Source organism: Phytophthora infestans, genomic scaffold (genome assembly GCF_000142945.1).
Source record: "Phytophthora infestans T30-4 supercont1.5 genomic scaffold, whole genome shotgun sequence".
Taxonomy (NCBI): domain Eukaryota; phylum Oomycota; class Peronosporomycetes; order Peronosporales; family Peronosporaceae; genus Phytophthora; species Phytophthora infestans.
Genome location: NW_003303754.1, coordinates 1,122,790 through 1,143,273, shown reverse-complemented (window position 1 = coordinate 1,143,273; position 20,484 = coordinate 1,122,790). Strand labels below are relative to the sequence as shown.

Below are 20,484 nucleotides of genomic sequence, written 5' to 3'. Positions count from 1 at the left end.
ACGACGAGAATCCAAAGCGCTAATGTCCATCGCCTCAGGGGTAGTCGTGGCAGCCGTCCGGCCAGCTTGATCACGTGAGACAATGTTCCCGGTGAAGTGGGCCCTTTCATAGGGCTGTGCGTGTGAGATCGCAGCACTGAGAGTCTGGCAGCGAAGATAGCTCACCTCCTGGCGTGTTTCTTCTTTCAACCCCACACATAAGTGATCGATCTGGTCGAGCTGGCCCATATCACGGACTTGCGCGTCTTGGCGTCTGGCTTCATTTGCATGCCATGCTCGATTGAGCGTTCTGGAAGGAACCCAGAAGGCAGCTCGTCGGACATTACGTCCTTGAAATCGTGCAGAGGGCGAGCGACAAATGTTGGAACATCATCGAGCTTGTGCGTCCGACGCATTTCAACCCGATATATTTCCGCGTACGCACCCGCGCGCAACCCACCAACAAATTCCTTAACTTCGAGCGTGTACCAGGAAAAGGGAGCGATATCTGGACGGGAATCAGCTGCATGCGTACCGGATTCGGCATCCAGGCCTCTGATCATGCCTCGGGGCCAGTCGATGGAAGGGTTAGCCTGCTGGAGCCAAGGCTGGCCGAGGATGCCATCTTACGCCTGATCACTTGTCCCCTCAAAAACGGAGCCTGGGTGGATTGACAGCGTTCCACCGACACGACCAGCTTACCCGTACACACCATGCGGGACTCAGACTTGCCGTCAAAGCCTCGCGCTGTAATATTCACCTTCTGTTCGACGGGAAACGGCACGACATTACCGGGCTTGCCGATGCAATGCGACACGCCCAAGTCCACCAGCATGCGCAACTTGTGTCCTTCAACAACAGCATCGCAAAATAGCAGGGGTGTCGAGCCTGGCGCCGCCTCGCTTGTACTGACACAGAGGTTAGCAGCCGAAACGTCGCTCACAGCATGCTCTGCTTCCACAAATATCGTCATAGGAGACTCAGAAATTGGTTCAGGCTCAGCGAACACTCCATTTACGTTCGCTGAGCGCAGTCGTTTCCCTGCTGTGGTTTCTTGGGGCAGTCGCGGATGCGATGTCAAGGTGCCTTGCAGTAGAAACACAATCGGTGCTGATGACAAGCCTCTTAAAAGATACGACGAGAATCCATAGCGCTAATGTCCATCGGTTCAGGGGTAGTCGTGGCAGCCGTCCGGCCAGCTTGATCACGTGATACAATGTTTCCGGTGAAGTGGGCCCTTTCATAGAGTCTGGCAGCGAAGATAGCTCACCTCCTGGCGTGTTTCTTCTTTCAACCCCACACATAAGTGATCGATCTGGTCGAGCTGGCCCATATCACGGACTTGCGCGTCTTGGCGTCTGGCTTCATTTGCATGCCATGCTCGATTGGTCGTTCAGGAGGGAGCCAAGAAGGCAGCTCGTCGGACATTACGTCCTTGAAATCGTGCAGTAGGCGAGCGACAAATGTTGGAACATCATCGAGCTTGTGCGTCCGACGCATTTCAACCCGATATATTTCCGCGTACGCACCCGCGCGCAACCCACCAACAAATTCCTTAACTTCGAGCGTGTACCAGGAAAAGGGAGCGATATCTGGACGGGAATCAGCTGCATGCGTACCGGATTCGGCATCCAGGCCTCTGATCATGCCTCGGGGCCAGTCGATGGAAGGGTTAGCCTGCTGGAGCCAAGGTTGGCCGAGGATGCCATCTTACGCTTGATCACTTGGCCACTCAAAAACGGAGCCTGGGTGGATTGACAGCGTTCCACCGACACGACCAGCTTACCCGTACACACCATGCGGGACTCAGACTTGCCGTCAAAGCCTCGCGCTGTAATATTCACCTTCTGTTCGACGGGAAACGGCACGACATTACCGGGCTTGCCGATGCAATGCGACACGCCCAAGTCCACCAGCATGCGCAACTTGTGTCCTTCAACAACAGCATCGCAAAATAGCAGGGGTGTCGAGCCTGGCGCCGCCTCGCTTGTACTGACACAGAGGTTAGCAGCCGAAACGTCGCTCACAGCATGCTCTGCTTCCACAAATATCGTCATAGGAGATTCAGAAATGGGTTCAGGCTCAGCGAACACTCCATTTACGTTCGCTGAGCGTAGTCGTTTCCCTGCTGTGGTTTCTTGGGACAGTCGCGGATGCGATGTCAACGTGCCTTGCAGTAGAAACACAATCGGTGCTGACGACAAGCCTCTTTAAAGATACGACGAGAATCCAAAGCGCTAATGTCCATCGGTTCAGGGGTAGTCGTGGCAGCCGTCCGGCCAGCTTGATCACGTGAGACAATGTTTCCGGTGAAGTGGGCCCTTTCATAGGGCTGCGCGTGTGAGACCGCAGCACTGAGAGTCTGGCAGCGAAGATAGCTCACCTCCTGGCGTGTTTCTTCTTTCAACCCCACACATAAGTGATCGATCTGGTCGAGCTGGCCCATATCACGGACTTGCGCGTCTTGGCGTCTGGCTTCATTTGCATGCCATGCTCGATTGGTCGTTCAGGAGGGAGCCAAGAAGGCAGCTCGTCGGACATTACGTCCTTGAAATCGTGCAGTAGGCGAGCGACAAATGTTGGAACATCATCGAGCTTGTGCGTCCGACGCATTTCAACCCGATATATTTCCGCGTACGCACCCGCGCGCAACCCACCAACAAATTCCTTAACTTCGAGCGTGTACCAGGAAAAGGGAGCGATATCTGGACGGGAATCAGCTGCATGCGTACCGGATTCGGCATCCAGGCCTCTGATCATGCCTCGGGGCCAGTCGATGGAAGGGTTAGCCTGCTGGAGCCAAGGTTGGCCGAGGATGCCATCTTACGCTTGATCAATTGGCCACTCAAAAACGGAGCCTGGGTGGATTGACAGCGTTCCACCGACACGACCAGCTTACCCGTACACACCATGCGGGACTCAGACTTGCCGTCAAAGCCTCGCGCTGTAATATTCACCTTCTGTTCGACGGGAAGCGGCACGACATTACCGGGCTTGCCGATGCAATGCGACACGCCCAAGTCCACCAGCATGCGCAACTTGTGTCCTTCAGCAACATCATCGCAAAATAGCAGGGGTGTCGAGCCTGGCGCCGCCTCGCTTGTACTAACACAGAGGTTAGCAGCCGAAACGTCGCTCACAGCATGCTCTGCTTCCACAAATATCGTCATAGGAGATTCAGAAATGGGTTCAGGCTCAGCGAACACTCCATTTACGTTCGCTGAGCGTAGTCGTTTCCCTGCTGTGGTTTCTTGGGACAGTCGCGGATGCGATGTCAAGGTGCCTTGCAGTAGAAACACAATCGGTGCTGACGACAAGCCTCTTAAAAGATACGACGAGAATCCATAGCGCTAATGTCCATCGGCTCAGGGGTAGTCGTGGCAGCCGTCCGGCCAGCTTGATCACGTGAGACAATGTTCCCGGTGAAGTGGGCCCTTTCATAGTGCTGCGCGTGTGAGATCGCAGCACTGAGAGTCTGGCAGCGAAGATAGCTCACCTCCTGGCGTGTTTCTTCTTTCAACCCCACACATAAGTGATCGATCTGGTCGAGCTGGCCCATATCACGGACTTGCGCGATAAGGCGGCGGAATTGCGATACATAATCGTTAATTGTGCCGACTTGGTGACATTGTTGGAGGCCGGCTCCGACACTATACTGCTGATCTGGTGGGACAAATGCTTTAGTGAGGGCAGCTTGAAATGCCGCAATATTTTGCAGGGACCGCTTCTCGATGGCAACCCTGATGTGGTATCACGACGAGAATCCACCACGCAAATTTGACGCGAGCATCGCCACGACGCGGATGTTGTTGGCGCACTGGTGTAGTCCACATTCTTGCCTTGCATGAAGAGCTAGGCGGCAAAGATGAATTTGTCCACACTCCTCGGGGACACCAGAAAAAGTTGGCATTCTGGTGCCCTCAGCCTTGAACCCAGGAGCAGGTCGTTGAGCATGGAGCTGCTCAAACAACGACGACTGGATCTGATGGTTTTGCTGCATCAGATGGTCAGCAAGCTGACCCATAGCGGCCGTCAAACCCTTCATGAGACTTGCGCCAGGACGAAATGCTCTCCAGAATCCATGACAGATAGCGATTTCCAAAATCTCCTCAGAACGAAGCGGCAGAAGCGGAGCGGACAGTGAGACGACGAGATGGAGTGGAGCGGAGACGGACGAGCAGAAGCAACGGTGAGACAGAAGCGGGACGAACAAGTGCTACCAGCTGTATTATCCGTGTGTGCCGGAAACGGTGGAATGAACAATGACTGTATTGAGAGCTTAGAGAAATGCAAAGGATGTAACTGCTTCCTGGAGCGGAAGCAACGACGGAGCACACGCGCGTTTTGGACCAATTGTGGTCGATCCACGTGCCGTTGCCAAATCCACGGCAAGGCACGTGCTGTGACGGGGTCACACAGCACCTTGCGCTAGAGGAAGTTATCTTCCGAGAGTATACAAACTCTCAGTGAACGGCAGTTCACAGGTCCCCTCTTTATTTAAAGAGAGCGAAGTGACCTAAATAAGGTAGATTGTAAACTGAGTATATTTATAGGTAGGATAAGTTTGGGTTTAATACAAACTATAAGTTACCTATAGAAATGCAATCGATGGTTGGCTTTGAACGACCTTGGTACCTTGTACCAAATATCCCGGAGTATGACGTGTCATACACCTGAAGTGTGAAGTGTCACACTTCATGTAACCAGGGTACACTTAGGGCTACGTACCCCGTTACACGTGCCAACGTGCAATCGCAGAGCTTGGCAGATGTCACAAGTACGCTGTACCGGCACTTAGTGCGAAGACAAGAAAAAAGTGCGCGGCCGTAGGTACGAGCCATAAAAGCTGATCCGATGTAAGGAGTCTTCTATGTTGTCTGACTTCCTGTTTCATTAAAGAGGCCTTTTATCTCTAATATGAAGAGTTGCCCACTGCCATCGAGAATTTCTGAGGCGTATTGTGCAAATTCGGTCATTGAGCAATACTTTCGCGTGGTCACAACTATTCGTCGCCGCAGTCGCTAGACCACTCTTCATCAAGTAGGAGTGTGTTATCAACAAATTTGGCAACAAAAGAAAAAAAAGAAACAGTTGCAAAATGGATCTGCGGGAAGCAAGAAAAGCAGTTTGTGCTGCTTTTGTGGGCCAGATATATTTATTTAAGAAATTGTATTTGAAGAAAGATCGATTATCCTCACAAATTTATCAAGTGAATCCAGGCACAAGTTGCCCAGTAGTATGTCCCTTCTATCATTCATGAGGTGATTCATAGTTGATCCATACACGGAAATACTTTCTATAAATTAAATTTTACCTATCAAATCTCGAAAAGAAAACAGACCCAGTTAAAAAAACCCTGTATTTTTGCAATTCCACTGTAAGTCGCAGACGACCTAGTATGACGTAGGGATGTGGCGAGTTCATCCACCGATCCCCGCGGCTTTAAAAATGTTCGGCCAGTAGCTCTTGTAGTAGCTGATGTAATCGCCGAAAACACCCCCATTTATCGCGTCCTTCCGTTCTGTTAGCCGTTTCTGAATGATACCGGGTGTCATGTTGGCATTGTACCATTTCTTAAACTGCAGTGACCGCAAGCCAGCAATAGTTTCTTTCATAACCGTAGCATCTTTCTCAGCCCTATAAAGCATACGTGCAAGATCCATATCGCCACCAAATCGTTTCTCCAACACAGAGACAGCGGCATATTCGTCTTGTGTTTTCCCGGTCTTGTAGAGGCTGTTGACGTAAGAAGTCCACGTACCCAACGCTGGATTCTTAAAAAGATTGTCCCCCTTTTCAAGCTTCCGATAGCTAAACGCATCGTCTGCATTTATTCGATACATTCTCCACAGTTCGTTTCGCCGTATCGATTCTGCATGGCGACAAACATTAGCGGAAATGCGTTTTCCTTTTTCAGGTCCTTTACGTACAACACCCACGTGTTCAGTGCAGGATTCTCCAGAACATTGTGTCTACTTGCTGTATCAAGACGTAGAAGCCTGAAAGCATCATCAAGCGTTTTCCCTTCTTTTAACCAGCTATCGGTCAAGGCATGGTCCACACTCATCGCCGTGTATTTACCAGGTAGGTTCCTAATGTCAGATTTTGCCGCAGCGACCATACGTGCTAATCCGTCTTCACCATTACGTTTGGTGAGTTTGACCGCCAGCCATTCGTGCGGCTTAACCGTTTTCAGTCTTGTGGTGTAAGAGATCCATGTTTCCAACGATGGACTTAAAAAAATATTGTCCACTGTGTCCAGCTTCAGAAGATCGTAAATGTCGTCCACCGTTTTCCGTTGGGCGAGCCAGTTGTCGATTTGAGCCTTTTCCAACTGTTGTGCAACGCTCTTCGTCGCTGAAAATTGACGTGCTTGAGCCAGAAGGTTGGCCAGAGCCTCATCACCGCTTTGCCTACCAGTGTTTGAAACATGGCTGCTTGACCCTCTTGAGGTTTCTTCTTGTAGAGTTTGCTTACAGAGCGAGCCCACGCTTGATAAGACTCACTCTCTAGAAGTTTGGTCTTCAACGCGCCAACGTTGAGGTTCCGGAAAAGATTTTCTGTGAGCTTTTGCTTGTCCGACGTCGACCTTGTTGCTAGCTTTGTAAGCGTTTCTTCTCCCGACTTGACCAGGGATATAATCATCGCAGTACCCGGTACCTTAATACCGATGGTTCTCTCTTCGAGCGCGTCGCCGCCTTTATCGAAAGCTGACCGGGCGTGTCTTCTCAATATTCGATGAGTTAGAACAGCATCATCTTCAGTTTTGATCGTGTTTTGGCTGAATGCACCATCAACCCGTCCAAGTAGAGCAAACTCTAAGAGCGTTATTGATATAAGTCAGCCTAACAGGGAACACATTGTAAGACACTACTGTGGGCTTGTCAAACAAATGTGAAATGACAAAAAAATTGGAGAGAGTCAGATGCATGCACATACATACCGGTATACGGTACATGCATGAGGGCGGGACGAGCCACAGGTGAGCCCTTCGGTAGTCATAGTGTCGGGAACCAACATGTTTTCCTATCTAAGGGTATTCTTGTGTGGAGTGGCTCAGCCAAATGTACTTTCGAAATGGTACATTTACAGAAGCCCGAGTTGAGCCTATTCATCTTTGCTGCTGCAACAGCGACCATCTCAAATAACAATGTCTAAGATACTAAAGCATGAGACGGCACTGGAGGCTATGTGTTAACCGAAAAGTCACGAGCTGGACACCGCGCTGGTCGAGTGGGTGGGCTGGTGCGAGGAGGAAGGAAGGAAGGACTGTAATCGGTAAAGCCATCAGAGTAGAGGCAGCAAAATTTGCTGCGATCTACGTGGTCGAATCCGTGGCTTTACAGCTTCTGTGGAATCGAAGTGGAGGAAGTTCCCGTGAGTGGTAAGTCGATGGGTGCCTGCGAAGATACTGGAGGCGAAGCAGAGAATAATGATGTGAAGCTCGATTCTGTGGAAATAAAGGAGCACCTCAAGTGGATTGCAAAGCTGCTTATTCGAGCATATTCAACGGGCGTGTCGAATAAAGTGAACAAAGGCTTAGAATGATGCAAAGAGAACTGCGAGACGACCTAAGCAGGAAGGAAGGGTGCAGGCAGCAAGTTGCCTACTTTGGACGTGCAGCACAATGGTCAGTTTCACATAGTTAAGCACCTTAGAACAGTCATTTTTCTTAATTTGTTTCTTATATTCCGATCGAGGAGTGAGAGGTATTTTTATCTAAGGCTTGTAAACTACAAGACAATACTCTATTCTTGTCGGAGGGTATTCTATGTGCAGGGATTACTATCAAAGAAATGTGCTTGTATTGATGATCCATGAGTGGATAGGTTTTCAGGCTTCGTCAACAGTGATGATGTAGCTTCCCATCGCCAGCATGGAGCCGGTATGCCAATACTGTGAAGAAAGCATTCGAAGTCAAGCTTTTAATTTTTATGAGAGTCTCCCATCCGGCTCTCAAAATTATAATTGAAGATAAGTTTTTGGGCTCACATTGAGCCGGTATTAAAAGAGAGACCAGACCCCACTTCTAGAAAAACACAAGTTCTAAAGAGTGCGACGGGTCTTTTCGCTGGTGAGCTCGGCGCTGGGCCCGTCTCTGCAAATACCACGTGGCCCACTTCCGTTTTCGGGGCTTGAGGCTCGTGATGGGCTGCAAACTCAAATCAACATGTGTAATCTGGCTCCTAGATCCGTTTACGAACCATTTTAATTTCTACCATCTCAAAATTTAATACATGTGTTGTGGGTTTCGTCCTCTCGTCGGCCGTGCTGGCCTCTGGAGCTCTGGTCTCCACCGGAACTTTAGCTCGGCCCTCAGCTCGGCCACGAATCTACTCCTACAGAAAAGACAAGGGATCCATTTTAGCCCCAGTGGCTACGTTGTTAACGATCTCCGAGCACGCTGGGACGAGACCGATTCCTTAGCAAGGATTCGGGATGTAGCTAGATGGGCGCTGGCTAATGAGAGAGAGAAGTTGGCCATCTATTTGGTTTAGGTTTCCTTTGCTAATGTCGTGCTTTATTATTTGGATCAAATACAGGTATCATGCAATCAGTATTAGGATCAGCGTTTCGTGCCACTGGATCAGTATCAATTGATACTATCCTTATTGCGTGGATCAGTATCAATACCGATAATACTACAAAAAGAGCCGCTGCTCCTAAGATTTATGCTCCCAGTACGAGTCGGGCTCGCGTCTACAAATTGATTGGCTACTCCAAGTGGGTCTCAGACACAGTTTGTACTTGTTCACAAACATTATTTCGGAAAATATATTATTAAGCGATTACCCAGCATTTTTTAAACATGCTTAAGTAATGCCATACTCATGGACCTTATCTCCTTCTTTGTAGACTCATAGCTCTACAAATGCATAGCGGCTACGTGGGCCATTCTATCACTTTGCTACTTCGTCGTCGCCGTACACGCGCACCCCATCGCAAAGGTGAAATATTTTTTTCGTCTTGATGGTTGGAGCTGTATATTGCCACTGTCAGCCGTATATTTTTTGATGACCCGGCTACGACTTCGGGCATGCTCCGAATCAGGCTGAAAAATAAAATATTTTTATTATATCGAGCTCAGTAATATACCGTACATTGGTACATTGCAATACAGTCCTAATCAATAATAAGGTACTTTGACCAATTATTGCAATAAATGCATTATCCAACTTATATTTATACCGACATTTTGTACATCATTAAGTATTGCAGAATATTTTACATATTTACAATGTATGGGAAAGAAGAAGGAGCAATAATAAGCTATTCCGATCAAAAAATATAATTGCTATTTTATTGGTTTTAGTTTCTGCAACCTCTGCTCCGAATGCCGCTTTGCTAGCGCTTTGCTCCCAGCCCTGGTTTTCACATTTCTGTTTGTAAAGCTGACGTCCCACCGACAACGGGTGATGCATAGAGCGATCGTCAGCCTCCTATGTGTTGAGCGTGATCTGCTATAGTTGTACATATTTTGTACAAAATCTTTATCCGACCTGTTTCATTTCGAAATATTTCTGATACGCAACAGGCCAAGGCTTCGTCAAGATATCGATAACCATGCGGTTTGCTTCGGTGTTGATGTTGGTTGCAGTTTGAACGACTACAATTGCTAGCTCAATAGAACAACTGGTCTCACCTTCTGCAGCCAGATGATGCAACACGGTGCACCCAAGTAGAGAGAGCATTAAATCTTAAGCCGCTCATTTAGTTTTTGCCACGAACCAGCGTTTTTAAAACTGCAAGCTCGCAGGGCTGCAAAACACACGACCAGCAAGGCAGAGACAGCAGCGAAGAGACAGACAAGTGGCTCACAGCCAGCTCAAGGACGACGACCCTCTCTTCTCCTCAGCGTTTTAAATATGGAAGAAAAGCGGTTGGTCTTCCACCGGTATTTTGAAAGACTGGTAAGTCTGGTGACGCGGTTACATCGATCGCTGGTCGCTTCAGCGATTAACGTCTTCGTAAACCAGTATTTTCAGTGAGCGACCTGCTCTCGATGTACTAAAGCAGTAGGACAGCCGATATGGACGTTTATAGCTAGCGGAAGAAGCTTCTAAATAGAAGAAACTTACATGCTGTCGGTTTTCGAAATACCCCGGTCGTTCTTAAGTAAAATAATTTTACCGAGTGATAGATGAGGCTCTGCTATAATAGTAATCAAGGCGTTTTCATGGACTGCAAGAGCGTTGATAAAAAATGGGTTGTGTTTGTATTAAGGCTGTTTGTTTGTACTATATGGTCGTCTATGGATTTTTGCGAATCAAACAAAAAAACTTAAGAAGTTTGTAATTGGCTTACAATCCGGTAATATTAAGCAATATGGTATCATGGACTGGAGGTTTTCCACGCTCGTAGACTGGAGAAATAAACCATATTGGAAGAAGGCACGACCTCTCTTAAACTTAGCATCTTGTCAACGACGTGGAAATGCTCTTTGATCTGTGTCCTCGGCGTTCACGACCAAGTATGGGGGACAAAGTAAATTGCAAAGTGATTGAATATAAAGAGATCGATACCTGGCACTACTCCTGCTGCGCCCTTGTCTGTTTGCCTCCTTGATGAGGGCTTGCACAGCCTCTCCTTGGAGCACCATGGACTTTGGCTGCATCTCATGCGTCCAAATATACGATCCCAGACTTGATATCTCACCAGCTGGTCCATCGCCACTGGGGGATCATCAAGCCACACAGAAATCCTTAGGCTTTAGCTTCGTTCTCCGCTCCCAGCCTAGGATATCAGGCTTAGTAAATCACACGCTGGTCCATCGCCACTGAAGAGCCACCAAGCACTGCATACAGTACACGCAAAGTTAATGGTCACGCCTGTTCGCCACTGATGCCCATCATCTGGGGGCATCATATCAGCCGGCGGCAGATTACTCTTATAACATCAATACTTTCTGTCTTAACAAATATAATTCATTATGGATTTGATGCAACGTTATTGCGTGGCGACCTATAGATGGCCAAACTCAAGACAGCGAAATGAACTGCTTGCCGACGAATGCATTTGCCCAACCTTGACGAGCATCGTCAGAGAGGAGAGTTGCTACGTGCTCTCTGAAATTCATTTTCAGAGCTATGTGTAAGAATTAGGTCTTATTCTTCCCGTCTTCGATACCCTCATTAAAGTATTTACTTATTCAAGCATTTTCCGCGAGAAAATAAATGCTTCAAGTAATTCAGAGCCCAAGAACCCTTAATCACCCGCTCTCAAACGTTGTAAATAAAAACATGCGAGGTTTGGCTTTTTCTTAACATGTTGTATATACAACATGCTTAAAAACCGTGAAATGCATGTGGTTAGGAGAAAAAAATTGCATGGACCGAGCAGCAATGAGATAAAAAGAAGCCAGAGTGGATGCACTGATTTGCGACCACATTAGCTGGGTTTTGGTAGCTCGGATCTACATTATTTTGGAAAAAGTTAAGATGCAAAAACGTGGCAGCCCGATTTACATACTTACATACATAAATTAATATTATACTTTATGTTGTTTTGCCAATGAACAGAGCTATTAACCAGGACTTTTAACACCTACTCGGAGTAACAGCACGATTGGTACCGAACACAAGCTATCAGAACTCCCGGAGTGGGTACAGGTCCACAAGGGCTTCCGAAAACGCCCGCAGCACCAGTGCAAAGTTTGTTTCATCCGAAAGACCATGGTTGGGCAAATCCATACCACCAAATATTACTGTGAAGCCTGCAATGACGAAAACAAACGGTGGGTCTTGCCAGCTTCACCCCTGTATCAACATTTATAAGTTATGGTTGGTGTAGCGTCTACCTGTGCGAGCGCGTGCACCCCAGTCACTATGCAATTAACAACATGACGTGTCATCAAATATGGCACATCAAGTAGAAGAACGGGGAGGAGCGCCCGCGGCCAGTCGACCAAAACACCCAGACGCGAGTGCTTGATAAGAAGCGCCACCCGTTCAGCCCTTGACCCCAATGCCGGTGAGAGTGGATCAGAAGAAGGGACGAGTGAAGGCGACGAGGAGGGAAGGAGGAAGCGTCTGATCGCGAGGAATAATAGTGCGTAGGAGTAAAAGAAAGTCGGATAGCAGAAAGTATCCATCTGCAGAAGCTAACAAACATAACCGGGCTACCATTTGTTCATTTCAAATAAACGGACCAAATTCTAATGTTTTATATACTCCATGTTCTAGTCCCTTGAGCACGTGGCGGTGTATGTGACGAAATCGCTGGTGCAGAGCACTGCGCCGAGCTCACAGTCGGTTTGATCAACTTCCCGCAAGGCATAAATCGGTCTTGTACTTATCGCAGGCAATAAAATATCAAGTTTATGCTGGTATTTTCATGGTTTTTACCAGCACTATGCAGGGGCGGTTTTGGCCGTGAGAGATGGGGTAATAATCTAGTACCTGTAGTGCTTTTATAAATAAACGAAGGTTACCTGTGCAGTCGCTCTCTCTGATAAGACCGCGTTTGTAGTGTAGAATGTGCGTCAGCAGTTCGTTAAAGCTAAAACCTGATTAAGGTGCTACAATTTAATTAGATACGTATGAAATCCGGGGCGATAAACTGGTAGGCTCCCAATGCAGATTTTATAAGTGCTTGGCTTATATCCGTCACAGACATATTTCGGGCGAGGACATATTTCGGGCAAAACGTCCTCACATACAAAGTCTAGTCAATAAGAAGAAAAGAGGTTCAATTTTAGTCCTCTAATTTGAAAACTGCTCACCTCGCATAGCACGTATACCTTTGGCTAAAAAGGCGCAAAAACCTCCTTTCGAACGAGCCATCGCGCGCTTCTTCGATCTCACTAGCCAGCACACCGACCAAGAGAAAACTTCATCAAAACCCTCATCATGAAGAAGCCTGTGAAGCAGCAGAAGAAGAAGGTCAAGCGACAAAAACATACGGTGTATCTCGCGAACCACTTCGCCAGCGGCATCTAGGCCTAGTGCCAATTGTAGTGCGTCCTGGACCTCAACTTGTTAACATTTCGGAGGGTGGTGACAGAGGGCTGGTAGAAATTATCGTTTATCGAGCGCTTCATGGCATGTGCGTTAGTTTCGACGAACTGCGGTGCATGCTGCGCCGGGCAGCGGAGGAGACTGGTACTCGTCCATTGACAGATGAATCCCGCAATGACAAGTACATAACGCGATGGATCCGAAATTACCGGGAGATATCTGTCCGTCGTTCTCAGCAGTTGGACGTAAAGCGAGCTGAAAGCCCCTATCCTAATGTTGTGATGAGGTACTTCAACAATTTGAAAGCCGTGTTAACAAAGTTCGATCTCCTGGACAAGCCGGACTGCATCTGGAGCTGTGGTGAAACTGGAATCTGCCCTCAGGGACTTGGTAATGAACGCGATATTTGTTCAAAAGTGATTCGAGCCAGCGTCCAGGCTCTAGTGACCGTGAAAATACCAGTATAGTGGCCTGCACTAGTGCATCCGGAGCTCGAATGTTACCCATGTATATCTTTAAAGGCACGTGCCGCAAGCTGAACTTGATGGAAGGAACGGAGCCAGGAGCGGTGTGTGCGATGAGCCACAGCTCGAATATCAATGGTAAGCTGTTTTTGAATTGGTATAACTGGTTCGTCGAGCAATTGCCCCCTGCGCGGCCGCAACTGTTGGTATTAGATGGTCATTATTCGCACATTCAATTTGAAGTTGTGAAGTATGGCCAAGAGCATGACGTGCATCTTTTCGTGCTGCCTGCACATACCTTGAACTTCCTCCAGCCTCTAGACGTGTCTGTCTTTGGCTCGGTCAAGCGTCCATACCAGCTAGCTTTAAAGCGATTCCCATCAACACACTACTACATGCTACCAAACAAAGACAGCATTGCTGAAATTTCCCGCGATCCGTTGATATTGGCGTGCCGACCTGAAAATGCAAAACGGGGGTATGCGAAGGCAGGTGTATATCCATTGTCGATTGATAAAATGATGAAAGGGATTGTCTGTAACGCACCTGTGGTTACCCGCGATTCGATGCCACATCTATCAATATTTCTAGGCCCGATTGCCCCTCCTTCAGGACGGTTAACCGTCATTGAGCGCCAAAAGAGAGTCCTCCGCGAATTAGATTTGGATGTGGATGGACTTAACTTGGTCAATCTTCTGCGTACTTCAGCCACAGCTCTAATACCGCAGAAGCGAATAGATGGGAAGTGGGTAGACGAAAACTAATATGGCGGCGACTTGTTGAGCTATGAGGAGATGAAAGCTGCTGCTCAAGCTAAAGCGGACGCCAAAGCGCTGAAAGAGGCCAACAAGAAGTCTACTTCACTCGAAAAGATAGAGCAAGCGGCAATGAACCTGCACGACAAAAAACAATATCAAACAGCAAGAACACAGCTGGTGCTGCAACAGGAGGAGAACCGCCACGCGAAGGCGCAAAACGCTGCTCACCGAACTAACAAGAAGGATCCAGGTGCGTCGAAACCGCGCAAGAAGCCATCCTTCTGCTAAACATGCGAAAGCGCCTCCAAGTGACGAAGCCTTTTTCCCAATGTCAGTGGTTGTGTGAGCGTACTTAGTCAGGAGGTCACGGTGCTCCATAGTTAAGTCGCGCTGCCTGAAATGTGTCAGAAGCCCTATCCAATGCATACAAATTTCAATATACTTGAATTCCTGCCCGAAATACGTCTGTGACGGACACAATGTATAAAAAACGAATCGCACGCGTTACACCTGGCAAATGATATGGTTTCCAGCTAGCTGAAGATGACAAAATTACAGCAACAAATGCCGGCACACACCAAACGCATTTTCATTCGCTAGCCCCCCACCCCCCATGATACATGCAGCTCGACGAACAAATTCTTACCAAAGAAACTATTGTTCGTTGTGTTCCCCCTGGAGTTGGCCCGCTCGTCGTTGGAAGGAAAGTGGTGTAAATTTGCAATACGGAAGCGATCTTTCTCGGTCACCGTCGAGCAAATGCCTCTCACGCCTGCGGGTGCTTTAACTACCGAAACGTGCCTGGGTCATTCAGCTGAAAAGGTCATTATCGGGACGCTACGACATCCCACCCGTCGTCAGCCTCAACGCTCTTCCTTTTACGTGGCTGTAACCAGAGCTAAGTCATTACGGCGCATTACCTTGTCGAGACCCTTACGCGTAATTGCTTACAGTATTTGAGGCCTTAGCAGGCCGCTCTAGGGCACAGAACGTCTTAAGCGCCTGGAAGCAGAGTGTGACCAGCTCCACGCTTATTAAGCACTCTATTTTTCATAATTAACGTTATCAAAGCTTTTTCGTGCAAGGCACGACTTTGTTGAGTATAGATCGATGATTGTGCAGTAGCTCGATTAAAATATATGTATGATAGGGTTTACGGTTAGGTTTCATGTTGCGTTTGGGCGTGCAGTCGGTTAAGTATTTGTTTTCGTGGAAATGCCTTCATTTTTCCCGAGGCACGGACAATCCGCTACTGGGGACCGTGCTTATGGCTGGGGCTGGCTAGGGTGTCGAGGGGATCGTGAAACGTACATAAAGTGCTCTAAAATGTCCTAATTGTTGTAAAAAGAACTTTTTTTTGCATGCTGCTAATTATATTACATACTGCGATACGGCTTCCCAATGAAGGTGAGCGGGTGCGAGCCGCACATTGCACTCTCCGGTATATCCCATCGTTAAATTCCGAGCGAAGCGAATCGAGGGGGCGCCCAGCCAAACTAACCGCGGCTGATTATTATTATGGTGTAATTATACAAACGAATGCAAGTAAAACCAATGTACTGTCAATATAATTATCCGGCTTCAAAACCAATTCAATTAGAGCAATAAGAACGTTTTAGAACCCTTTTGTGTAAGGTTTTACCAGCCAAGGGAGGTCGTTTCTCTCGTAGATAGTGAAGTGTTCGCGCGACCAGGTCCATGCTGCTGTTGGAATTTTCTTAGGTGGGCCACGTGGCATGCCTTGATCAAGAGCATCTCATCTGCTCTTACCGTCATACAGAATATCTGACCAAATTTTTAAAGAAAACGCAGAGCGGATCAGACCGCTTCACGAGGGATTTGAGCTGGTAATAAAGGCTTTTCACTGGGAGGTATGTAGCGAAGCTAGATACTGGGAAGCCCAACGGGGATCATTCTGAAGTCAGGTCAGTGAATGTTCGCCAAAGGTATTTCTCGTGATAATATAGGACTTTAGTCTCTAAAACTAAAGCTTTCTATTCTCTAGATACTCCAGGGTTATAAACGGTATTTGTCAGAAAATAAGGAATCTCTTTGAGCTACCATTTTGTTCCAGCGAAACATCGCGATCCTTCAAATTTCCACTGGGAGTACGTTTTGGAACAAAGCTATGTAATTTATTCAAATTTCATCGGGAATATTGTCGTTTCAAGGCGACGCCTAACCATAAGTATACTCGACTGATGAAGGTAGCGACCAGTATATAGCCTGTCTATACGCCGACGACAAGCGCATGGCTACGAAGGATAAGGATATTATCGCTTCGGTGCAGGCAGTGGTCACCGACAAATTTCGAGATCAAAGACCTCGAAAGTGTACGATTCAATTTTTCAAGATCCAGATTGTCTACGACATGGAGTACAAAACTCTACGCATCAGCCAACAAGCGTATACAAAGTCAACCATTTAAAAGCTCGGGCAGATGACGCGAAGTCGTGTCTAGATCTAATAGAAGCTGGGGTTCATCTACCAAGGCTGGCCAGCCTCAAATGAAAACAACAAGGCCAGGATATTTCGAAGTCGTGCCGTTCGCGCGTGTGTGGCCTACTGTACCTGGAATGTGGTATACGACCCGACATCTCCATTGCTGCAGCTCACTTGAGCCGTTTTTTTAGCAATCCAGGAGAGAAGCGCTGGGATGCTCACGTCAGCGTGGGCGCTACCTGTTAAAAATATAAAAAGCTGGCTTTACGTACGGTAGACGCCAAGAAACAGAACTTGTCGCATACTCCGATGCAGATTGATCCGGCAACCGTGACGTCAGGCTGTGCGTGACTGGCGTGGTGCTGACGATGTGTGGTTTTCCGGTGCTGTCGCTATCAACGTTTTAAAAATCCGTCGCGTTGAGTTTGACAGGACAGAGGCCGCGTACATGGCGCTCAGTGACTACTTAAAGATGGTCGTGTGGATGCAACTTCTGCGTAAGGTAAGGACATTGGCTCGGAATAAGATAAAGTACGTACTGGCGCCCGTAACAGGCTCCCTTTCGCAGCCTGGACGGCTTCGTCATGTCACCACTATGCATCCTTCTAGAGTAGACTCGACAATGGACGGACCATCTCCGCGTGTTTTGCGCTGTACGTTTGTAAGTAATTGGCTAAGCCCAGCCACTTGCAAAATCAGCACCAACCAGGAATCCTGCAAAAATTGTCGGTGCGTCACAGTAAAACACGACGATTGCTTTCTCTCAAAGAACCCCGAATAATTTGTTTGACTCACCATAACACGTCGGAGGATGCGATTTCCCAATCTGGTGTCCCTTATGCGTTTAGCTTGTCGCCGAGCGATATTTAGACCGACGCCTTGCAGCTTGATGCGGCGGTTAGCCTACTATTGCTGTCGGAGGCATCTAGGCTCGAAGGCAGGCCCGAAAGGAGCCATGATGAGCAGAAAGAGGCGGATTTACCCGACCAAACGCTACGCCCACACACGCATGTCAAGTATGACGTGAAGTTTGTCCCGGAGGACGAGTGCAGAGGGGCTGCCGTAGCTTTAGCGTCAGAGAAAGACGTTCGGCTCAAAGAGTCACGGACACTAAGTTCCTTATCCAAAGGACACTTACAGCCCAAGACCAGGGTTCAAAGTTAATACCTTAACTTTTATGCTTCAAAACCAGAAGTGTTTTATTTACTATTATTGCGGCCAAGCCGCCTAGGCGTAAATGTATCTCTTTAACTATCTTGAATAGTTAAACCTAATCAGATGCCTAACGTGTGGCTTTCAGCCAACGTATTGATAGACCTTGTTAACTCTACAACTTATGAACTGAGAGTTTCTTAACTCTTCGGGTATTCGTACCTCGGTGTGTTCCACACCATGTAACCCCGTTACACTCTCCCCCACCAAGATGTGAACCTTCCGTTCTTGAAACTTTCCTCATCGAGGTCACGTCTTGTTAAGACGGCGGAGGTTACTACACCTCACACCAGTGTTGTACAGCTCCGTGAGCTCACAAACGCCGACGCATCGTTGATGCCTAACTTCTTGTCGTCGGCTCACGGCCCAATGTTCCAAGCGCAGCGCGCATCTTGCTCTTAAGCGGTCGCAGACCTACGATCGCGCTCCGCGCCTACTCCAAGCGTTGCAAACCGCTCAGATCTATGCTCTTGACTCATCCGAGTTGTCGACAACAGCTCAGCGGTTGAACACTCGCTTCACAAGCGATAGGTCGGTGGTTCGATCCCACCAAGGCGTCGTCCTCTCGTTCTATGAACGATTGTCCACACTTGGACAAGCTTAAAAGCAACACCCTTTTAGCTCAATGGTTGAGCGTTGGCTTCGAGAGCCACAGGTCGTTCGTTCGAACCCACCAGGGCACAGCCCTCTCGTTCCATGAACTGTTGTCCTTGAATGGACAAGCTTAAATGCAACACCCTTTAAGCTCAGTGGTCGAGCGTTGGCTTTGAAAGCCACAGGTCGGTGGCTCGATCCACGTCCAGGACACCACTTTCGCTGTTACAGCGCATCCACATTTCGATTATGCTCATCGAGCAAGTTGTTTCAAAACAACTATGCGTAAATCTAGACGCTTGTGCCTGAACCTTGTTCAGCACGACACGAAGCACCTGCTTCCTTCGGGACCATGTCCCTAAATCCACGAGGTCTCTCCACCTCCTGCTCCCGCTGCGAACACCGCTCATACGTACGAGCTGGCTGCTGCATCCACTGGTCAGAGCCGAAGCATAGCTACAGACCTGATCGCCTCCCACTCTAGTGGGAGGCGCCCAGCTCCTAGCGACGCTGTCGCACGCCATGGTAGCGCTTTGACACATGATGTGCCCGGTCGTAAGCGTCAACGACGTCAGGGCAATCTTGTCGGAGGATAACCTCAAACTCCCATGAGTTCTGTGAGAGAGGGTAACCCCTCCACTTCACCAAGTACTGGGAACGACCCTGGCGTTTACTCCGTGCCACAAGGCGTTCCACGTGAACGTGGAGCTCACCATGCTCATCGGGCAGAGCGGGAGGAGGCCTTGCCTCAGCGGGGCTCTCGCGGGGATAGTCAGCACTTGCCAGAATGGCGTCTGCATCCATACGACGCCGGCGTCCACGACGCGAACGTTCACGTTCAACGCCCATCGGTCGATCTCGAAGCGATGATCCACCTTGTGGATAGGTTAGAGACACCACTGTTGCCTCACAACTAGGTCTCGGACCTTGAGCGTCCAGTCGCTCGACTGAACGTTCAGCTTGCCTTGCTCCTGCATCTCGATCACTTTGCTCCGCGATCTCTGGCTCTGCCACATGCTGTTGATCATCCATCCGTGGGTCCACCACTTGCTGTCGCTCAGCCTCCCGTGGATCTACCACCTGCTGCCCTGCAGCTGTCCGTGGTCCAGCCACCGTTGGTGCTAACGCGTCCGCGCTCACCTGAGCAGGGCTTGATATGGCTTAAGCAAGCCAACATAGAAGACCGGATGCGTGCGCATCTTCTTCGGAAGGTTGAGCGTATACGCTAGGTCCTTCCTAGTCACGACCTTGAACGGTCCTATGAACCGAGGTCTCAACTTCGTCTTGAAGACTGCAGACACTGCATGAGTAGATAGGTTCTTAGCGTTTAACAAAACTTGGTCACCGACCTCAGGCCTCTCAACATTGCTTCTGCCCATGTCAGCGGCATGTCCCTTCTGCGCGTCTTGGCTTTCAGCCATAGCGTCGCGTACTTGGCGCATTACGCTCAGTCTCAAAGAGACGAAGTCATCGACTTGCTTGCGAACCGCAACCGGGATGACGTCAGCTAGCCGCTCGGCTATCCCTCCCCCCATCAAGCCCTGAGCCACTGCGTGGCGGCGTCAGTGGGACGCGAGGGCTAACTAAGCCGTTCACGTAGAACGGAGTGTAGCCTGTCGATGCGTGCACTCATTATATTTAATGCGAGCTCAACGAGTGGGAGCATCTGGCTCTAGCGCTTTGGCGCCTCAGCGCATACGCTTCGGAGGGTATCCTCTACAACGCGATTCACGCGCTCGGTTTGACCGTCGGTCTGCGGATGGTCAGCTGTGGACATGTCCAAACGAGTGCCGAGCACCCTGAAGAGGGACGTCCAGAATTTCGCGGTGAAGCGCGGGTCTTGATCCGAAACAATTGCCTCAGGCAAGCTATTTGGAGAAAGCCTCGGTCTTAAAACAGCAAAGCTGCACTGTCACCATCAATGGTGTCCGACACCGCCGCTAAATGAGCCATCTTGCTCAATCGGTCTACAAAGCCCACAATACCCGTGGTTTCCGCCTTATCCTTGGGGAGGCCAAACACAACGTCCATACTCATGGACTGCAAACATCCCTTGGGGTTGGGGACAGGCAAACTCGA

General features: G+C 48.8%; 1 non-coding gene across 1 annotated transcript; it reads left to right on the top strand.

The window, feature by feature from the left end:
• The first annotated feature begins 18,548 nt into the window (after positions 1-18,548).
• On the top strand, positions 18,549-18,616 carry PITG_25908. The gene has a single exon. It is a non-coding gene; the product is annotated as a tRNA-Ser (tRNA).
• The last annotated feature ends 1,868 nt before the right edge of the window (positions 18,617-20,484 follow it).